Source organism: Crocodylus siamensis, chromosome 9, assembly GCF_052110815.1.
Source record: "Crocodylus siamensis isolate JL-2025a chromosome 9, ASM5211081v1, whole genome shotgun sequence".
NCBI lineage: Eukaryota > Metazoa > Chordata > Crocodylia > Crocodylidae > Crocodylus > Crocodylus siamensis.
In genome coordinates, this window is record NC_143403.1 from 58849046 (window position 1) to 58865250 (window position 16205).

The following is a 16205-nucleotide window of genomic DNA, read 5'->3' on the forward strand; positions in this document are numbered from 1 at the left end:
GCCAGGACTGACATTGCACTTGTCCATCAAGGCAGAGCAAGCTGATGTCTGACTGGGACTGGGGCAAAGCTCAGCTCTGTTATCCTAGGGCCCGTGTTCTGAAAAAACATGCTTTCCTCGGCAGTTCTGCCAGTGGCCTGCTAGACGGCCCGCAACCTCTGTGTGGCACATGTAGTATGGAGATAACCATCCTAGCCTCTGCTTACACAGCACTTTAGGGTCTGCTGATGAAAAGCGCGAGATTCGTAGCGTCGGAAGGGACGTCAGTGGGCCATCTAGTCCGACCCCCTGCCCCTGGCAGGCAAAAAGAGTCACCAACCCTGGGGTCATGTGATCCTGGCCAGGTGCCTGTCCAGTCTCCTCTTGAAGAGCCCCAAGGATGGGGTGAGCACCACCTCCCTTGGGAGCCCATTCCAGATCCTGGCAACCCTGACGGTGAAGAATTTTCTCCTAATGTCCAGCCTAAACCTTCGCTCTAGTAGCTTATGGCCATTGTTCCTTGTTGTTCCAGGGGGTGCCCTGGTGAGCAGATTATCGCTTGCTTCATGTTGCTCTCCCCTTATGAATTTGTATGCCACCACAAGGTCCCCTCTCAGCCTTCTCTTGGAGAGGCTGAAGAGGTTAAGGTCCCTTAGCCTTTCCTTATAGGGCCTTCTCTGCAGGTCTCTAATCAGGCGAGTGGCTCTTCTTTGGACCCTCTCCAGATTGTCCGCATCCCATTTGAACTGCGGCATCCAGAAGCGGACACAGTAGTCCAGCTGCGGTCTGACCAGCACCACATAGATGGGGAGAATCACTTCCCTGGACCTGTTTGTGAAGTGCCTATGGATACACGACAAGGTGCGATTGGCTCTGCCAACTGCTTCATCGCATTGGCAACTCATGTTTGTCCTGGAGTCAACAGTGGCTCCAAGATCTTTTTCTGCCTCAGTGGATCAGAGAAGGTCGGCCCCCAGCCTGTAGGTATGATGGCAGTTCTTCCTCCATAGATGCAGCACCTTGCACTTGTCCTTATTGAATTGCATCCTGTTGCTCTCTGCCCACTTCCCCAGCCTGGCTAAATTGACCTGGATCTTCCTCCTCTCCAGGGTGTTAGCTGCACCCCATAATTTTGTGTCGATCGCGAATTTGGACAGGGTGCTTCCCACCCCCTCATCCAGGTCACCGATGAAGATGTTGAACAGCAATGGCCCCAGAACTGAGCCGAGGGACTCCACTGCCCACATCTTTGCAAGTTGACACCAACCCATCCGCTACCGCCCTCTGAATGCGACCCTTGAGCCAATTTGCTATCCAGTCTACTGTGTAATCATCCAAAGCAAATCCCCCCAGTTTATTTATAAGGATGGTATGGGATACCTTGTCAAAGGCCTTCTCTAAGTCCAGATAAATAACATCCACCTCAACTCCTGCATCTAAACAATTGGTGGCCTTGTCATAAAAGGAAACAAGGTTAGGCAGGCAGGAGCCTGCTAAAAACCCATGTTGGTTACCCCTCCACATCACATTAGCCAGCGGGCTCCCACAAATGTGCTCCTTGATAATTTTTTTCTAGGATTTTCCCAGGGATAGAGGTATGGCTGACTGGTCTCTAGTTCCCTGGGTTCTCCTTCCTCCCCATGTTAAAGACTGGGACAATGTTAGCCCTCTTCCAACCCCCCGGGACCTGACCCGAACACCATGAGCACTCCTATATCCTGGATCAGCTATGACCCACACTAATTCCTTCATTACCTGTGGGTGGAGTCCCTCTGGTCCTGGGGATCTGAATATGTCCAGTCCTTCCAAGTGTCTTTTTACCAGGTCGGCACTGACCGTTGGTCGGCTGATGTTCCCTTTGTTGGTGTCCGTGATGTATGTTGAGGGTTTGTCTAGATCCCCATTTAAGAAGACAGGCAAAAAACTCATTGAAAAGCTCTGCCTTCTCCCTGCTATCCATCACTAAGACCCCCTGTCTATCCTGTATGGGTCCTGTGCTACCCTGTACCCTCTTTTTGCTCCCAATGTACCTAAAGAAGGACTTTTTTTTTGTCCTTAATCCCTGACGCTAGCCTGAGTTCTGAAGTTGCGTTGGCCTTCCTAACCAACTCCCTGCAGGTACGGGCCAAGGCAGTATACTCCTCTTTGCTAGCTACCCCCTCCTTCCATTTCCTGTACACCTCTTTTTTTGCACTTAAGGTATCTTGGATGCCCCTGGTTAGCCAAAAGGGCTTCCTGGCCCTCTTGCCCCCTTTGCTCTGCCATGGGATTGACTCACTCTGACCCCAAGGGATGGTTTCCTTGAGGAATGTCCACCCATCCTGGACACTCAATGCATTCAAGTTCTTAGCTTCTAGCACCCTGCTAACCAATCCCCTGAGTCCATTAAAGTCAGCTTTTTTGAAGTTCAGCATCCATGCCCTGGTGGGTATAATGCCCACCCTTCACTGGATAGTGAATTTAATAATTTGGTGATCACTGTTCCCTAAGTTGCCTTGGATCTTCATGTTCCCCACCAGGTCATCCCCTGTGGCCAACACCAAGTCAAGCAAGGCTTTGCCCCTGGTGGGACACCTTGCCTCCTGTGTTAGGCAGAGGTCCTGAATACAGGTTAAGAACCTGCGAGAGCGGTTAGATCTAGCTGACTGCTCCTACTGGCATATGTCTGGGTAGTTAAGGTCCCCCATGACTACCATATCGCTAGACCTCACAGCCTCTTCGAGCTGCTTGGAAAATTCCTGGTCTAGTTCATCGTCCTGGTGCGGTTGGTGGCCTGTAGTAGACCCCCCACCTCCAGACCCCTTTCACCCCCAGCCCCTTGGATCCTAACCCACAGTCTCTCTGCTTGACCACCCTCTGACCCTAATTTGATTAGGGAAGATGTGTACTGTTCTTTGGCATAGAGAGCAACTCCCCCACCTTCTTTCCCCTACTCTATCTCTGCTATGCAACTTATAGCCCTCTATTCCCACCACCCAGGCATAAGATGAGTCCCACCAGGTTTCAGCTAGTCCCACTAGGTCAGAGTTGTTGCTCGCTAGCAAGAGCTCTAGGTCCTCCTGCTTGTGATGACAGCCACTGTATTCAACCTAACTGGAAAGGCCATAGATGTCCATGTGCCAAGGCTGAGGGGTGGCCTATGGCTGGGACTCTGCCGTCTGCTCCCTCCCTCACTGAAGATGAGTTGATTGATTTGTGGGGGCAGGAACTCTTTACTGAGGCTTTTCCCAGGGGCTGAGAGTTAGGAGCTGGAAGAAGTGAAGTGCAAAGGCCTCTGATTCCCATTTCAGGGGACCGGGGAGTTCTGCTGTTATGCTAATGCAGTTTGTTATTATTGCTTACGTGTGTACATTTTCCTCTCCTATGCCTAAGGTGATTAAGAGAAGCTTGCTCTAAATTGAAAGCCCAAAACAAAGCCTCAGGCAATGTGACGGAGAGAGGAGCAATTACAGTCAGCAGTAAACGGAGATGACACGAGAGCTGATGGTCTCAGGGGAACGCAAGGAAAAGGTAGGCTGAAGAGCAGGAAAATCCCCGACTCAAGACCATGGAAGAGGTTACCACAGAAGCTTGTAGGATTGCTAGTGTTAGAGCGAGTTGAGGGGAGACCTGATAGTCTGTGGATGTCACTGGGACTAATGAATACAGCCCTGCCAATGCAGGAGCTGGAGGAGCTCAAAAGGTCACGTCTACTCATAGATCTGAACCCAGATAGGACGGAACGGAGCCCGAGCAGGCAGCACCACTGCTTAGCATGAAGACCGTGAACGGTTTCCCATGCCCAGCCTGGTAAATATAGTACGCGATTGAAATGATCAGGCAGACCAGAGCCCAGGCAAGCTCCTCAGTTTTGTCAAGTTTGCACAGAGCAAATGAAACCTGTTGGAGCAAAACACATTGCAAAGGACTTTCAATCACTGCTGGTCCTCACGCCAACAAGCCAGATCAGTGATATTTGTAGCACATTTTAAAAAAAGAAAATGACCTGTGTTTTGAGATGTCTTATGTCTTCCGGCACGAAGCTACTGGAAATCTTGTGCACACACTGAATTCCCCTTTCATAGGAAAAATGCATTCCTGTGACTTCTTTCCCTTTCCAGTTTCCAGGCGACAAGGCATGCCAGCAGCGCTCATGTGCTCACATCCGCCGATCATATTTTCATAAGTCAAGTACACCTCCCTCAGAGGGCGAGTGCCCACAACGGCGCCCCAGGCACTGAACAGCAATGGGGTGCAAAATGAAGGGAACTCCCCCAAATTTGGTCTCCACCAAGAAATGGAGAGGTTTCCTAACTTTACGTGTAATGGCACGAAGCAATGTGTTGGGGCCAGTTCTCTCTACATGCAACACATTTCTGTCTTTTTCCTGTAGGCAGACCATGCTCAGTTGAGAGAAGAATAAGAGGAAACCAATGAGATGTCTGAGGTAAAAAATATAGCTGGGATAGGCCTATTTTTGGGGAGGTTTGAGAGGGGAGGATTGAGTTGATCCACTTTACCAGGTCAGGATATAATGTCTTGCACGTAGACACTGGTGCCTCAAAAGAGCCTCAGTGCCATTGATGTTCAGTGGTGTAGGCAATTAGGCATCTCAGACACTTTTGAAACTTTGCTTGTCTTATTCCAACTGTTTCAACAGCACTGGAGTGGGAAAGAGATTTAAAAAAAGAAAAATCTTCCATCTAGGCAAAGATGGCCCCTTGCCCTCCTACCCTCCCAACCAAAAAAAAAAAGGGGGGGTTCCCCTGACAATTAGCAGCAGTTCAGCCTGTGTTTGCCAGGCGCAAAAAGACCCCTTGACAAAGGAGCAAAATTTATAGCAGCTCATTGGCATCTGCTGAATCCAGGGCTCTGAGTTGCTGGTGGCTTGATCAGCACTATTTAAATGCTAATTTTGAGATGCAGGTTAGAGATGGGCACGGTGATCTGGCTGCATTAATGCAGCATGCCTGGGATGTTCTGGCTGGTGTGTAGTGCGGACAGACGGGGCATGCCATGTAGCATAAGGAGCAATGCAACTGAGGCTGCTGCACTTGGAAAATTGGGATCAGTGGGATGCAGAAGAGAAAAATGAATAGGGGAAATAGGAGCTTTATTCCTCTTTGCCAAGTGTTTGAAGGGCAAGCTGGGTTTCCCTTGGCTAATGTGCCAACCCCTAACGTTTGAACTGAGGGATCCTTACCCTTCCTGCAGGGCAGACATGATGTGGGCTCCTCTCATGCTGTGCTTCACTGTAGCGCACCACTGCTGGTGCCATTTCTTAGGGGCTGCAAATGCTTTGCCCTGGGTGCTGCAGTTGGAGGGGCTGGAGGCCGAGAGCTTGGTATACGTGTGGCCTGTCTCTCTGAATGGTGCTGTGATGGTGGTGAACGTAACAATGCAGCTCATTTGATAGTAATCCTATGGTAGTCAGGCCTTGCCGTAGTGCTTGATCTTCAGGAATCTGCTCTATTGCAGTGTGCTCTGAACTGGATCATGGCATAACACACTCAGACCATGCCTGTGGTCTGTTTTTCTGAACATGGCATGTGGGGCTGTCTCCTGGCTTAATTGCACAGAGCTGGCTTTTGAATGCAGGGTTCAGCCAGAGGAAGCTATAAAAGGGCTGTTACAGCACTGGGCAGAAGAGGTACAACAATGACTCATTAAGGCAGCCTCAGGTACGCACTTCAAAGGAGTTAATTGCTAGCCCAGTGATTCCTACTTTGAGGAGGGAAGCTACCTAATTGGTTTCAACCACTTATCTTCCCCAGACTGGCTCTGCCTGAAACCAAGAAGCTCTAAATGCTCACAGATAATAGAAAAAAAAGTTGGGGGGGGAGTTGCATGGGTTGGGTTCAGCTGCAGCAACACAGGTTCTTCTTCCCACTGATGAGGGGAAAATCTGGCAATAGCGTTGCTCCCCAAACAAACCCAGAGTCCAGCAACAGGTGGAGCATGAAGTGGGGAGAAGATGCAGAAGCAGAACCTCATGCCTTCAGCTTGGCAAGCTATCTTGCACAGGTTTGAAATGGCCTTCTTGGCCCCTTGATGGAGGGTATCTTGTTTGAAATAGGCAGATCCTATTTCAGCCCCTGGCAATCTAGGCACCCTCAAAATCGACCTGTCTCCAGGGGCCATGTCTTTGCAGAGAGCTGGACAACAGGGAAGGCGCTGGAGCAAGTGTTTGACATTCTCAGTTAGTAGGCAAGACAGATGGAGTAAGCTGCTGCTTATGAAAGCTTATGTATCTCCGATTTAGTTAGCCTATAAGGTGCAAATCTACCCTGCTTTCTGCTTATGGCGATGCAGTCAACAGTAACCCCTGCTGCCTTAAGAGCACTCAAGGAGATGCCTTTCAATCCCGTCCTAAAACACAGGGGCAGAAATCTCACTGGGGGCACAGACAGCCTTGCCTTTGCGGTGTCAGTTTGTTTGGTGACATATTTGCCATCATGGGAGCAAAGGTAGATTTGGACCTTACAGGCCTACTAACTGAGAATGTCAAGCACCTGCCCTTGTGCCAAAGTGTCCTTCTCCCTTCTGGTCTGACTTCAGATCGATCAGAGTAGAGCAGAGCCATACCACCTTACTGTGGGCAAAGGGTCTGATCCTGTTCAGTCCAGTGCTCCTATAGTCCTGCAGCCGTGACTGGGACCAGAACTTGGTGAAGCTCCTACAACAACTTCCTGACTCGGGCCACAGGATTCCCAGGCTGACTGGAAATAATTGGTGGGGCTGATTTCTGTGGCAGCTGTGGAAGTCCCTCGAGGACCTGTGCCAGGTGATGCCCCTGCTGAGCAGTATTGAGAGAAGATGAGCATAGGTTTGGTAGTATGGGGCTAAATTTCGTGGGCTGTAGACCAGATTAACATACCCCCAGGGAAATGAACAGGGAAGGTTAGAAGCCATGTTGTCCTTACTCTTTGTATGGTCAAGCTCTTGAAAACCTTGTTGGTTTGGACAGCTGGAGATCAGGCTGGGTTATAAGGTTCAGGCCTGTCTAGCAGCATGGAGTGGCTAGCACAAAGTCTCTGGGGAATTACTTGTTGAACAGCTGTCAGGCTTTAGAGCAATCCAGCTAATACTAGTCCTTGGTCTAGACTCAATTGCAACCTCCTCATCACTACATGGAGTGGCCAGCAGAGGGTACTCCAAAACAAGCTATAATGAGTGGACAAGGCAGCCTGAGAGAGAAGAGGAGAATTTCTTGACTTTGTTTGACTGTAGGGAGGAGCAGGCAGGTGAGAGAACCTCACGGTCCCCTCGACCCTCCAAGCAAAGGCATCACACTGCTGGGGACAACCTAGTGGCCTGAGTGTCAGCAGTCACTGGACAGCCCCTCACCCATGGAGCTTAAAGCCTGGCTTGTCTGCCAAGCTGTCTGATTTTTTTTCATGACAGAAAAAGGAGATCTGTCTCTCCGCATTGCTGTCTCAGATGAGACCTCTAAATATCCCGGTCTCATCTACCATGTCTGTGCAGAGAAGAGCCTTTGGTATGTCTTTGAAGAGCAAGGGTTTTGTGCTGGAGAACAAAACTAAAATCTCCCGCTCGCTATGGCTCTAACTAGGTGGCAACTGCATGCATCTTGCAAAGGGCTGTGGGCTGACAAAAGAGTTTTGAATGAGAGTGAGTGTTTTACACATGTATGTTAAATTAGCTTATGTTCAGGTTTCGTGCATGCCTTCTGTTGTCACTGGGAAGGTTTTCCTGAACTCTGTTCCCTGGAATGGCATTGATCTGCCGCTGCTCCTCCCTCACGTACCCTGGGCCAGGGTCATGGTCAGCTAGGATTGTGCAATCCCAAAGCACCATGCATCAAGTAGAGCAGAGGTTGTGGGGGGATAGGATGGAGTTAACTCCATGCATCCAAGGCCAGACTGACACTTTAGTGGGCACTAGGTAATTCATGGGCCCCTACTTAATACTGTATATTGATATTACTTTTTTCACTCAATAATTAAATAATACGACAAATAAGCACAACTGGGCCCCTTCTTCACTTAGGGCCCTAAGTATGTGTCTGGTTTGCCTATGCATTAATTTGGCCCTGCATACATCACAGGAGAGATGAAAACATTTAATTCAGACCAGATCTGAGGAGCTCACAGGCTCCAAAATAAACAGTTTCCATGTGCCAGAGGTGCAGAGCTACTTTGTATTCAAATCTTGCCCCTGCCCCCCACCCCCTTCCTGGGATGCTCCATGCAACCTAGGTGGGATCATGTGGTTGAATTCCACTGATGTGAGGATGACGCATGGCCTGTTCTATTGTCATGCCTAAAACTTGTATCTAGTGACAGGCCCCAGCCAAAGCCCTGCACTCCTACCGGCATCTTCCCCCAGGCTGACAGCAATTTGGATCCAAATCTGAATTCTCTCACAGCCTAGGCCTAAACTGTGCTTTCCCAAAACAGGGATCTTGGGTGTTGCTACTAACAAGGGTATATAAAATAATTTCAGGCAGGCACAACAGCTGTACTGCTGGTGACCCTTTAATTTAAACCTAGTTCATGTGGAACTTCCTGCTGATTGCATCCTTCCAAAGTTACTGGGGTTTTCCCTTTTGCCAGGAGATTGAGTGACAGGGAATGCAGTTGGCCCCGCTAGCCATCCACTGCAAGCCTCCAAGTGCAATGAATGAATGGCATCCCTGAGATTGGACATCTTCGCTGCTTCCCAGGTCATTCCTGTGTCTCTGGGGGCCTCTGGCAGAACAGGGCGTGCTTGGAGGAGAGACGTGTGGCATTTGTGCTTACACGTGTGGTCTCCACTAGGTGGCACCGTGGCTTTCTCCACTGGATCCTGATTCAAACTTCGTAATGAATCCCCAGACCAAGAGCGCTTTGCCTAATCTGAGGTTTTGTTCCAAACCCAGAGCACGAGCTGGATTTGCAAACCTTTCGGTGAACCGGGGTCACATTTCCCCTAAATACAGGCTGAGGTTTGAGCAGCGTGGGCAACGTTCCAGTGACAGGGTGGGATTTACGACTGAGGAGGAAACCACGCAAAGGGTTGATTTGAATCCAGGCTGATCCTGGCTGCGGTTTGCTTGCATGGGTTTGAAACACGATATCAGATGGAGACTGAGGGGTTGGAAACCCCCCAGGATCCCAAACTAGAAAGGTTTTGCTCAGCCAGGAGGTGCCCGGTGACTCTGCTGGTAGCCAGAAGTGAGAACTCAAACCCAGCTACCAGACACAGGCAGCTTTGGCTCCATTTTACAGTCTGTTGTGGTCTATAGTCACCCCCCAGAGGAGCCAGAGTCATCGTCCTTCCTCTGGCCAGGGTCAGGGCCATTCTTTTTCCCTTTGGAAAGAACATGTTGTTGGTTCGACCCATAACCATCTACTCATGTGAAGTAGCATGTTACTCTGTGAATATACCCCGATTCGTTTCATACCTTCATTCATTTCTATGGAGCACAGGAAGGTCCAGGAGCATAGATAACCAGCTGGGACCTTGGAAATTAGGAGAAGGCAGAAGGGAACTGAAACATGTGCTAGTGAGTCTCGAAGAGGCTGTGCTGGCAGGGCTGGCTGCATTGAGCAGGGAGTCACAACAAAAAGATCATAATTTAGAAAGAAGGGAGACTGGATATAACTGTTGCCTCCTCCCCCCAGCCAAGTGCACCATCTTGCATTGCAGCCCACAGTCAAACTCTGGGGGGTGAATTCAGGTTCCCCCCAGTGAGCATGCCATTCAGACCCCTCCCCTCTGGCTGTGGCACCGCTTCTGAAGCTGGCCCGGGCTCCCTGCAGAGGTCTGGAGGAGCTGCTGCAGTCTCGTAACTCTCAGGCATCTCCGACAAAGGAATGGGTCAGAAGATAGGAATGGCTTTTCCACGGGGAAAAAAAACCCTAGCAACTTGCTGGCAAGAAGCCCTGCTGCTAGATGGTGCTTCATAAATACCGTATGCTGTCTGTGTTCGCAAGCAAGATGCTGCTGCTAGGATCCCAAGACTGCCACTTCTGGGGGATCGAGAATATGGCCAGAAACGTACGCTGTAGACACTGGCTTTAGAGCCAATTGTACATAACCTGCAGCAGTTCAATGACTTTCTGTGCAATGATACCAGTTTTAGAACAGATAACTTTACCTACCCAGGCTCAAAGCTTTCTTGGAAGAGCAATTAGGTACTATAAAGTGATTGCTGCAGGGGATAGGAAAGGAGTGCCTCACACCCACGCTGCTTTGCCAGGTGCGCTAGGAAGGTTCTTCATCTTTCTCAGAAGCACCAGGTGCTGGTTACTGCTGTCACACTTGACAGACAGGAGCTCTGATCCTGTCAGACTGTCACTCAACACTTCCCAGTCACACCACCCCTGCAGAGATCACCACTTCTAACAGGCTGGATGGCTGTAATAACAAAAGTCATCTTTTGCAGAGGTAGCTACCTTGCCAGGCATGTGCTTTTCTTTTTAATTACCAGGTACCTACTAACATTCTCCACGGCTGGGCTGCTGCTTGGTAGACTTTCTGCCCAGCATGGCTTTTCAGAGGTGGGCATTCTGCTGAGCCAAACAGCTGTAGTCCCAGAGTAGCCAGACCATACCTGCCTGATGCTTGCTGCCTCTCCCTCTTTCTCTGGTTCTGCTTGTTCCCATCCTTATCTGCTTTTTCTTGTCCTCAGAGCGTGATCCATCTTGCAGTTCCTCAGAGTGTGTACTATTTTGCTCCCCTGGTTGACTAAACTCTTTGGATTTTCTATATCCAGGTATGGCATGTTAATGAGATTGCTCGTGCAAGGAACCGAGATTCTTCTTGGCATTTGCAGTGCACACTGCAGCTTCCAAGAGACTGATGAACATTAACTAATGAACCAGGTCCTGGGGATGGCAGATACGGGAAGCCCCCTATGCGTTTTTTTGGTATCACGGTCACAGTTTGGTCAAATCTCAAAGCTCTCTTCCTCCTTCTGTCTCCCCAGTGCCAGCTCTTGTGCCCAAACAAATCAAGGATTTTGCATAAAGGAGTCAGCATAATGTACCCATCAGAGGCATATTGTATGTGAGCCTCCCCTGCAACTTGCTGTCCCTTTGCTTACCATAAACACGGACCAGAGAGCTAACTGCACCTGCCTGGAGGACCAGCCCTTTTCAGCAATACCCTTTCTCCTAGTAACAGATGAACTTGGATTTGTATTTTGTACAGCTTGTAGGTACACCAAGGCTATTGATTTAATAACTCCTCAATGCTTTCCTGGGCTTAGCTATGCCAGGTGACCAGCAAACCTGCTGAAATAAAGCAGCCATGTTAACAACAGTTGCTTTGTGTTAATCTATCTCAACATGCAGGTAGAAACCCTTTGCAAAAGGACACTTAGAAGTTTTATCACAGAAGTCCAGAGTGCCCATATTTTGATTTTGTATGTATGCATTTTAAAACTAAACAGTAGAAGGATTGCTTTGGAGCATGGGAGGGTGCTGATATCCTGATCAGGATTGTCATGGAACTTGACTTAAGTGTTTAAAATAAAGCTAGGGGGTGGTTCTAGTGCATGACAGTACTTTGCTTTTCACCCTATGATTACTTTAATTTCTTTGGTGGCTTCTTGTGAAGGGTTTCTTTCAATGGCCTTTTCAAAGCACAAATAAATTATGTCAGTCTAATACTCCTCTATTCTACATGCTGCTACATGCAAAGAATTCTAATAGATTAGCAAGGTGCAATTTTTCTTTGCAACAACTGTGCTAATCAGACCCTATCCTATCCTTCCAGCTGTACTATTAATTCTGCCTTTTAATTAACACGTCAATTAATTGAACAGGTAGAGAAGTACGGCCTTTTAGTCTGCAATTCTCCCAAGAAACCCTAAAGTTTCTTTTTAAATATAAGCACAGTATTTGCTACTGACTGGCAGTAGAGTAGATGACTTTATATATTAGAGTGCCTATTTTTGTTAGCAGCTCAGACACCTCCTAATGTCCCTTCATATGATTAGAAGTTGTTTGGTATGAATGGCAGGTCTCTAGGTAAGGGAGAAAGGAGCAATAAGAGAAGCAAACTCCCCTTTTTTTCGTGTCGTAGCTGGCCTTGATCTATTATGCCACAGAGCCTTTATGGAAAGCGCGACTCTGCACTGAACGAGGGATGCAGGTGAGAAGGACTGAAGGCTGCAAGTAAAATACTTGCGAGTTCAAGGACTACCATGTCAGGGGTGCTCATGATTCAGGAAGTGATCTGGCAGAACAGGGTTGGGTGGTTCAGGACTGCGCCAACGGGTGATGCAGCACGGGCCTTGGGTGTGCTGGCCAAGGTGGGGGAGGCTGAAAGAATTCAGCCGATCAGTTCCATCCTCCTGGCAGCACAGCAAGCGCCCGTTCCCAGCGCAGCCTTGGCCATCTGATCTCCTCCCAACCCCTGGCAGAGGAGCCGACCGTATACAGTTCCTTTGCCATTAGCTCCAAAACCACTTCCCATGTTACATGCCCTGCTCCTGCTGTGCCTGTTGGTCGGCAAGCTTTGCCCAGCACCCAGCGCTCTGGCATCTGAGCTGTAGTCAGCACAGTTCCCGAGCAGAGAGGATAGGTTTACGTTGCAGCAGGCCAAACTCTCCATGCCCTTGCAGAGAAGGGAGCAGAGGAGAGCAGCCACAAGCAACCTCCAGGGCTCTCCTCAGCTTCGTCTGCTCCAGAATTAATAGGCCAAGGCCTCTGGGAACGTTAAGGCCCTGATGTAGCTCCTCCATAACCCTTCCTGCCCCTCTTTCACCCGTACAGAGCAGGAAGAAGGCAGAGAGACCCCCCAAATCTGTCAGGCTTGTAGTTTGCTTGCGCCAGCTTTCCTGAGGGTCTGAAAGCAGCTGGACTTCTCCACCGACAGTGCACATTCTGGGGCACAGGCTCAAAGCTTTATGCTATCATCAGACCCAGCTGCCTTATTTTGGCCCGGTGCTCCTTAAAGCTTGCCACCTCCTGGTCTGGCCTCGCAGAGCATCCGTCTTGCAAGAGGAAGGCTCCCTGCTGGAAGGAAATGCCTTAGATAACGTGCGTGGGAGCAACATTTGTGTACCTTTCCTCCAGTAAACGGCACAGGGACTGGGGAGTCCAGAGACATGGTTTGTATGCCCAGTTCTGCCTTTCGACTGGCTTGTAACAATCCCTGGCTTCAGTTTCCCCATCTGCCAAAAGGAGTTGAAATCACCAGCCTGAACTTTTCAAGCACTTTGCAAATGACTGGGGGGGGGGGGGAAGAAAAAGAAATGCCATGTCGGTACCAAATGCTGCTGTGGTCACACAGGAGACCGTCAAGGCTCTTTGCCAATGATGATACCCATGATGCCCAGAAGACACAGTGGGGGGAGGAACTGGTATCTCTAATTACCAAGGGGAAAATGGAGACATAGAGAGACCTGCCTGTGGTGCCAGTGGGTCAACAGCAGGGTTAGAAACAGGCCCCTGGGTTCCCTCCTCAGAGTCCCCGGCTGTAATCTATAATCCTCGGTCCGCCTGTGCCTTATGCCCGCTCCTCAGGGCAGACTGGGTGGGCTACAGACCCCCACCAGCCAACACCCCCTTGGCACAGGCCTAAGCACGGGGCCACGGAGCGGGGGACAGCTGTTTGTTCTCCGGAGGAAGGTGGGAGTCACCCCTGCGGGAAGGCAGCTCCTGCCAGGGGCACTGCTCCTCTGGTTTGGCTCCGTACCCTGCCCTGGAGTCCTTCCTCTGCCCTCACCGGCTGCTTCTGCTGTTTGTTTGCTTGGCCGAGCGCCTACTGAATTATTTACCAGCCTGGCTGAAGAAAGAAGCACCAGAGGCGGGCACGTGAATGCCACCTGAGACTCTCCGCAAGAGGAGGAGGGTGGGGGCGGACGGCATGCTACACGGGGCTTAATTAAGTGCGTAAATCCCTTCCAGGTGAAGCCTTATGGGAGGGAAGCTCCACCATTGCCTTGAGACAAGGCAGGGGGAAGCCGGAGCATCGGCTCGGGCTGCGAGCGCTCGGCCTGTGCTGATGTTCCCCCAGGCCCGGGGCAGGCCGCACCACTGGGAGATGCCTTTGTGCCTCACAAGTGTCGTGTCAGCATGCTGGGACGTGGCCAGGCTGTCAAGCGGCAGGTTCCCTTGCTTGTGGCAGCTGCTCGCCCCTGCTTTGTTTTCTGTGGTGGTGGTTGTGCTGCGTGGGGTTAATTGGGTTAATGAGCATGTTGTACATTATTAGGGGCTGAATTGGCCTATTATGTTAATTATTACGTCTCCCAAAGTGCCTTGATTAGCAGCAGTGCTTAAAGGAACAGGGGCTGTGATGCCACCCAGCAGCTTCGAGCCGGTCAAGCCAAGCACCAAGAGACGCTTGTCCTGTTTGGGCGGAAACCTTTTTCTGATGCACAAGCCTTCCCTGAGAGCGTCAGGGATGTCACAACCTGCAGAAGCTCAGGCACGGGGCGTAACAGTGAGCCTTCGCTCTTCCGCGTCACCTTCTGCCCTTGCACATCAAGGCTCATCAGAAAGATGTGTCACCCTCACTTTACCTGGTGGCACATATGAGGACACTGAGGCCCGCTGAGGTGCAAAGCGTCTAGTCTGCTGTGATCCACAGGCCGGTCCGAATCCAGGGTTAAATACTTGTCTGCTTTGTCTCCTCCATCCGAACTTCAGGCACGTATCGTATGTGTGTCGCATCTCCTCTTTCCTCCAAGTACGGAAATGAGGAACTGGAATGATTGATTTATGGCCCGATCTGTTCCAGTTGGTGCTGACGGCATCACTCCCATTCACCTCGACCCTGCTGGCAGTGCGTGAGGGACAAACCTACTGGACTGAGATCCCGGCCCCAGGAACTTTACACAGGCTGCGGCGTCGGACGCATTTGTAGCGGGTCAGGTGCTAGTAAGGGATGTGAAGCAGGCTTTTCAGGTCTAGAGAAAGGAGAAACTCTGCAGAAAGGAACCCAAGGAACCTTCATCTTCTGGTAATTTTTTTAGCTAATCAAAATTCTACGTTTTCCCCTCACTGCAAAATGTCTGCATAGACACCTTGTTCCCTGCTCCCTCTTGGTGCTGGCTTGTGAACTTGGCATGGGTCGGGACGACTGGAGAGTGAACACTGATATCTGTTTTCTCGGCGAGCAGCTGTAAGGTTGCACCGGAGAGTCAGGCATATTTGGTCCCACCCTGCAGAGAAACTTCCATTTCAGCAGCTGGAAATTGTGATGCTGGCGGGTGACTGCAGGGTCCCAGGACCATGTCTCTGAGACTATGCCGATCTCAGCTTTCAGGATGGCAGTGGCTTCTTGTTTTCAGCCTCCATGAAGGAAAATAGCACACTAATAGCACACTAATTGCAGTTTACATGGTAAGAGCATTGTACAGACCTGAGCTAGATAATCCTTACAACAGGAAAGTGATGACAAGTGGTGGAGGCAGTGGAGAGGAGAGGGAGTGGAGCCATTTCCCAAGTGTGCAGGGCTTCACAGTCTGAGCAACAAGGAGATCCTTGGCAGCAGTTTTGCATGGACCAGAGGACGGCTTGAGATGAGTGGGAAATGAGGAGGACCTGGAGGAGAGGAGGGGCTGGACAACAGCCTTAGATGCAGGAGGGAAAGGAAACAGGAATCGGGAGAGGGAGGAGTCCTTTGTTTAAGGATGTGGCTAGATGTGTATATATTATTGACTGCCATGGGCATGGGTCAGAGCTCTCCTCAGGCACCTCGGGCACAAACTATGACACCCCCTCGCCAATCCTGAGCCCAGCCACATCCACTGTAAACTGCAACCCCACAGCAAGGCCAAGCCTGGAGTCCCAAATGGGTCTGTCACAGCAGCGAAGACAAGGGCCCCTGTCTGTGCTTCAGTCCTGGATGCAAGCTGTCAGCCTCACTGAGCTGTGATGTGACAAGCATCCACTGGCAGTAAGATAAGGCTATTAAACTCATGCCATTTTTGGCCTAAGCTTTCAACTAACTCACTGCCCCACTTAAACCCATGCAGTCTGGTTCCTGTCTTTATCCTCCTCCATAACACTTGCAGTTGCTAGGACAGTTGCCTCACCGAAGCTAGCTCTAAGTTACCCTTCCGCTGAGCTCCTGGGAACACATCAGTTGCATGTCTGTACCACGCAGCATCTTGATGAGGGGTGGGCTAGCTGAGAGGCCCTCTTCTATCCCAGCAGAGGGTTTTAGACGAGGAGATTTAAATTCCGGCACTGCAATGCCTCTCCCCAGAGAAGACGCTTCTGCTGTAATCTTCCCAACTTCTGATTTTCAGATTTCCATTCATTTACAGAATACAGCATGTCAGAAGA